The sequence below is a fragment of the Pieris napi genome, chromosome 18 (assembly GCF_905475465.1).
Source record: "Pieris napi chromosome 18, ilPieNapi1.2, whole genome shotgun sequence".
NCBI lineage: Eukaryota > Metazoa > Arthropoda > Insecta > Lepidoptera > Pieridae > Pieris > Pieris napi.
Genome location: NC_062251.1, coordinates 6,663,718 through 6,670,398, shown reverse-complemented (window position 1 = coordinate 6,670,398; position 6,681 = coordinate 6,663,718).

Below are 6,681 nucleotides of genomic sequence, written 5' to 3'. Positions count from 1 at the left end.
GCAGGAGTTTCTCTAGAGCGCAGAACGAGTCCGACACCCTGGCAAAGCTTTACCATACAGGTGCTTTGTGCACTTCCAAGCAGAAATGTGCATCACATACAATGTGCGGATTACGTGCGAGATACAGCTGGTTATACCCTCGATTGCGGAAGCTCAATGGGACCCAGGTAAACCTTTTTAATTCTTACCACTAATTAAAATTACTGAATAGAACATGATGTTTTGTGGAGGAAGGTGTTCACTGCTCTCTTCCTCCAAATGAAAGGTAAGATCCTCGATCGTAACTAGCCCGAAGGTTCTAGTGGCTTATTGAAAGGTTATAAATATTTGTATATTATTAGTTATTATATAGAGCTGGAAATGCTTTGTAAGCGCGTTTCAGGGTATGACGTCATCGTTGTGATTGTTGGTGTCGCTACAAAATAATCACAGTATCATTTCAAAGAATAAGTAATCTCTAGATTACAAATTCCGATACTAACTTTTATTATTATTATTTAGTATAATTAATCGCGTGACAACCCTAGCTTTAGTTTGCTTTCCGTCCAACACGCACGCTGACAATCAAGTACAATAACGACAGACTAAAGCCGGGCGCATACATACTGATTCCGGATCAGGTTTCCGTATCAGGGTTTCAGATTCGGAAACCTGAATGGTCCGCGTGCATACAAAATGTTCGACAAGGCGCACACCGTTCTTACTTTTTCCGGACAGAAAAAAACCTGACATTCGGTTCGGAATTTCTCCGTGCGTTCGTTTTGGAAGAACGGAAAAAAACCTGATGACGTCACCCCGAACGCAGCATTCGCATACATTTTGGCTCGATCGCCGCACACGTACGGAAATTTTCATTCAGAATCGCGTTGGCGCTGTGCCGAGTAGACGTACGACGTGTAACGCTCTCCGAAAGCTGATTTGCTTTTTTATTTTATCTCGTATGCTATTATGAAGCTCATCAAAGGATTTCATTGACATCCTGTAATATTTGAAGAATTCTTCTGGGTATGCCCGTAACTTTGCTCTTTTGACATAGAATTGACTCTCAGTTAATCTTTGGGTATTCGGTGGATGCACCCAATAACGACGTTTTATGCCCTTTTTGTCTAGCGCCAATAAAAGAGCAATGAGCATCAATTCGTCTTCGTCGTCCATACTCGTGCGTTATCACAAGCGTCTATGATCGAACTGATCGTTTAAATTCCGAATGCAAAAAACAGAATGTGTGCGCTCTCCACACGGAATTCTTGATTAGGAAACCTGATCAGGATTTCTGATCAGGAATCAGTATGTATGCGCCCGGCTTAATATAGATAATATTATTATTATTCTTACTTTGATACGAATTATGTTTATCTTTTTTTAATCTGTTAAATGTGAAGAGATACAGGACTCTATTTTACAGGTATGATATGTTGAATAGCCTTTTAAAGTCATGTTCAAAATTAATTAATACTGTTCCTTGAAATCTTGAAAATTTGTCATAACAACAATATCAAATTTATAATTAGATTATAAAGTAAAATGACCCACATTTTTACGACATTTCAATAATAAAAGCATAGACAAAAATAAGCGTCATGTCCACTGCATACTTACTCTCATACTCATACAAATACAGACACATCTTATGCATTATGTAAGCATACACACACAACCAAACTTGTTTTTAATTTTAAAATTCTTCCGATTTATTTTCTTAGTTTTGATATTTAAGAATATTTAGGAATTAGGGTTACTGATTTTTGAAATTGCAATGTCAAGTGTCATACGTCAAAAAATCGTTCGCAGATTGAATGGTTTTAAATGCTATTAATCTAATCTTTTTTTACTCTTATTATATTTTGAAATGGGTCTGATATATCTGAGTTAAAGCTAAACATACAAAAAGATAAACAATTTTATCCTTATTTTCGAGTACCTATTGTAAATGAAATAATTTGTTATCGAAATATTATGAGTTTTAGTATCGCCATGTTTGTATCTCTAAATAATTATTTATTTCAAGTAATGTCAAATTAGCAAAAAAAATATTACAATATCATAGATAACCATAAATATTTTCGTTTTCAAAAAACTTCTGTCATAAACTAAAGACAACTGTCAAATTGACGCTTACGTACTACTAAGGTTTAAAAAGCCAATGTTTTAACAAAAACGTGCTTATCTGTTTCATTATTTGTACTTTTAAATGCCCTTGAATGACCTCTATGTGCTAAGAAAATTTCCTTAACAATTACATTATTTTAATTAACATTATTGCTTATTATCTTGAGAAATATTCAAGTTACGTACTTAGGGTACCGTTTTAACAAACCAATCAAAGATAAAAACGCAATTTAACAACCACTATAGGACAAGATTATTTTTCGTTTAAAACAATTTCTTCATGAATACTATTCTGCGCTAATAAGTCTATATTTTCAAAATAATGTTGCCCACTTATGTAAAACAGTTTGTTCTATAATAGATTAAATTAGAGAAAGTTGTCGATGTCTTATTATTTTTAAATAATCAATTAGATTTATATATTTATTTTTATTATATGCCGAAATAAGTAGAAGACTATAAACATGTCCTAGTGTAACATACATCAGTCAAATGTCAACTGTCAAATCTCCATAAATTTCTTCTGTTTGTAAGGCGCTCAGTTTTAATTAGTTACCCATTTGGCAGTTGTAAGAAACAACAATATTTAAATGGGAGTGCGAAGCTATCTTAATAAATTAAAAACTGATAAAAGACGCTAATCATAAATTATAGTCTATGAGTAATAAGATTAATACAATTGAGATAAGATAACCAGTAAATACTCTTTCTAAAATAATAGAATGACGTCATTGCGGCGTAAATTAAAAATAAAATCAATACTACGGTAATCTTAGTATGTTATATATGTTAACGTAAAATTGTAAAAACCGTTAGATTTTAATCTATCTCGCGAGATTATAAACTGTCGAAAGATTGTGAACCTCAGCGTACTGCTTACAATTTAACGTATTATTATTCGGTAGATTGTAATCTATCGAAGTGAAACCGTCAAATTGTGAAACGGCCATTTTTTATTTTTGAATAATTTAAAAAATTTCGGAACCCTACACTAATTGAAACATGAAGTTAATGTAATGTCTGTACATTTGACAAGTAATGGTTAAATTAGGTTTGACTTTAAAATTAACAAATGAGGAAATAATCGATTCGATTAGGTTCAACTTTAAAATTAACAAATGAGGAAATAATCGATTCGATTAATTTATAGAGATTGTCACATCACTTATAACCAATAAAAAATGAGAATGTCACATCTCTTATAACCAATAGAAAAGTAGAAAATGGCCGTTTCACAATTTGACGGTTTCACTTCGATAGATTACAATCTACCGAATAATAATACGTTAAATTGTAAGCAGTACGCTGAGGTTCACAATCTTTCGACAGTTTATAATCTCGCGAGATAGATTACAATCTAACGGTTTTTACAATTTTACGTTAACATATACATTTATTGAAGTATACCACACTACAGATCAGAGTCCTGGTCAATTCAAGCAGAGGAATTTAAAAATGATAGAGGCACACGAGATATCCAGCTCCGTAAAATATGCAGCTACATTTGTCTGAATGAATAAATTCCAAACTCCCGTTAAACGTAAATTAATCAATAAAGCTTTTTATAAATTTATCGATTATTTAAATGATCCTAATCCTTGGGATTGATTTACTCTAGTATGACTCAAAAAGAGTGGCGGAGAGTTTCTCGCCAGTCCTTCTTGCCCGCTCTTCGCCCTTGACTTGCGAACTGGTAGTAAATGTAAATTTACAATCAATTTAACTTCTTTTCTGACATTCATGCTTGGTTACCTATATGAATAAAGTTATTTTGAGGTTTCAGTTTGAAAAATAATAGTCATTATTATTTGTTATGTAATAAAACATACGGAATCCCTAAAAAATAATATTCGTTAGTAACACACCAACGAATGTTTGAATTGTCAATGTGTGCGTTAGTGTGACACGTTTCATGTGTATTACTCATGCTGCTGTCAGTACGAACCGACGTTGTACAAAGTGACTAGATAAATTATAGTATGACTTTTCCCAACGTGGGGCCCATGTCCCACTTGAGGGCAATTACATTGGTAACGGGGTTTTTCATTATTTTATTTACTGTGTTTCACTAACAATTTCCTAGTGATTTCTTCCTAAAACCTATAATTAAGTTTATTTTTTATTTATAGAAATAAATATTCTTACAGTACTAAGCTAATACGTTAATATCGAAAAAAAGTTAAAGATAATAAAATATATAATATTAAAAACATAAGATACACAATATCGCTACTGTGAACATATAAAGATGTCGATAGAGTCGGAGACAGCATTCATTAAGCGCAAATTAAAAAAATGCCTACTTTGCTATTACAACTCAATTACTAAAATTGATGAAAATATTGATATATTTTACAACCATCTTCCAACTTACCGTAACTTTGTTTATCATTCTCTTAATGAGGTTTAAGTTTATTATTATTAGTTTTTTGTTTTTTTATGTTGTGGTTGCCTATTTAATTTTTTCCCTTGCTAGCTTGCTTATGTTTTAATATTATATTATGTTATGATATGTGTAAAATTTGTGATGTCATATTTACACGTTGCTTCAGAACTTACATATAAAAAAATTTAAAAAAAATTGCATTCGACGTACAAAGACTAGTAATAGTCTATGTTTTGACAGTTATAGAAAAACACTCAAAGTCGAGGCTAATAGCGAACTGTGTATGTCAAAAACGTGAAGTTATAGTGTTAATTTATTGTTTATTTATAATTTTATTTAAACAAATATTCTAAGCATGTGTCAAAGGAGAGAGAGAGTGAGAGAGTACATGCTAGTTTATCAAATACGACAGGAATAAAAAAATTACATTTAAAGCAAAAGGATCAAATTATTATTTTTTTTAAATTGACCTTTTTTTTGTATTTGCTACAACCAGTATATACAACAATGATATAGTACTTGACGCTATTTCTGTTTATGTATTCGGCTTTAAGTTAAGATGGGTTTACATGGCGATTTAATTTTAATATCAATTAAAATAACAACTAACGGTGAGTAATCTCTGCCTTTAACCTGTCCTAGTTGAAGTTGCGAGGCATTAACTTATAAGTCAGGGGTTGATTTTCTTTATTCGATACCCTCGGGATGGGACGCCCAAAAAAGGCAGTCATCACAGCCCACGGACCCCCATTTTAGTGGGTGCGTTGCCGGTCTTTGAAGGAGGAGGCTACTCTTTCTTTAAACAATTGAAGGTCGCATCTCCCAGGGAAGACCGGGAGTCGATTTCACAGTTCGCTAAAGAAAGTGTCGTGTATGGACATAACAATTCATTACAACAATAAAATAGGTTAACCAGACTCAGGTACATAAGTATGTACCCTCACATTTTAAATGGATGGAATTTTAAGTGTACGTGACTGCATATCGTGTCTCGTGTTTGATTCCCAGATAGGGCTGAAATATAAAATACGCAATTTCGATTTCACTAAGAAAAATTTCAATAGCATTCAGTACTTTGGAATGTATAAACACAATTGTCCTGTGGAACATGTAACACCTGCGCCTATTCTGGTAAAACTGCCGTTATTTTGGAAATCCGTTCCATAGTAATTTGAAAGTTATACATAATATTAAAGCCACTTTAATTCAATACTGTTAAAAAATTACAAACGGGTGTTACTTTTGTTATTATGCTCTTACGTTACTTATTGTTCAGTATTTAATTTCCGTATCTTTATGTTCTGCAGTATGAGTTTTGGGTAAAAGCCTCCTCCTGGAGAAACTCGTAAAATTACAAAAGAAACATCGAATTGAACCACTCACATTTTGGAGTCGGTTAAAAAGTACACTTGAGGCTTTTCGAATATACTTGAGTACTATATTACATTCCACGTACATGGCAATTGTCGATAGAAAGTCGGCATGGAGAACATAATATTATGTAGGTTATAAATTGTATTTTATTGCGACAGCGTCATGTAGTCCAATCTTAAGCAAGCAATACCTTGATAAACTCAACGTTGGACGATAGCATGTAGCGATTCAAACGGAATCAATAAGTGTAATAATATTTATGTATACGATTTAAATACGACGCAAATAACTATTTCGTATTCAATTTTATTCTAAGTTAAGCATTTTCAGATGAAACTAAAACGTAGTATTTCATAATTTTAAAATTATTATTACTCTGATGCTACGTAATCATTACGCAATTTTTACGTAAACATTAAGAGAAAATGCTATACATAAGGTTAAAACCATGATACTGAGGTCAATAGCAAACATTCATTATAATTTTTTATGATGTATGCTGTGATTTAACTATACTAATATTATAAAGAGGAAAGGTTTGATTTTTTGTTTGTTTGAAATGAATAGGCTGCGAAACTACTGGACCGATTTAAAAAATTCTTTCACCGTTGGCAAGCTACACTAGTGACATAGGCATGTTTCATAGGATAGGGATGCTTACTAAAACTTGAATAATCTAACCCAAGGTGTAAAAAAATAAACAAAAAACTTCCTTCAATCGCGTGCGCTGCGAAAACTATTAATGATAGAACAAAATGATGTATTACAATTTTTCAGGACACATCACTATCTATAAAAAATGTCGCGACAGC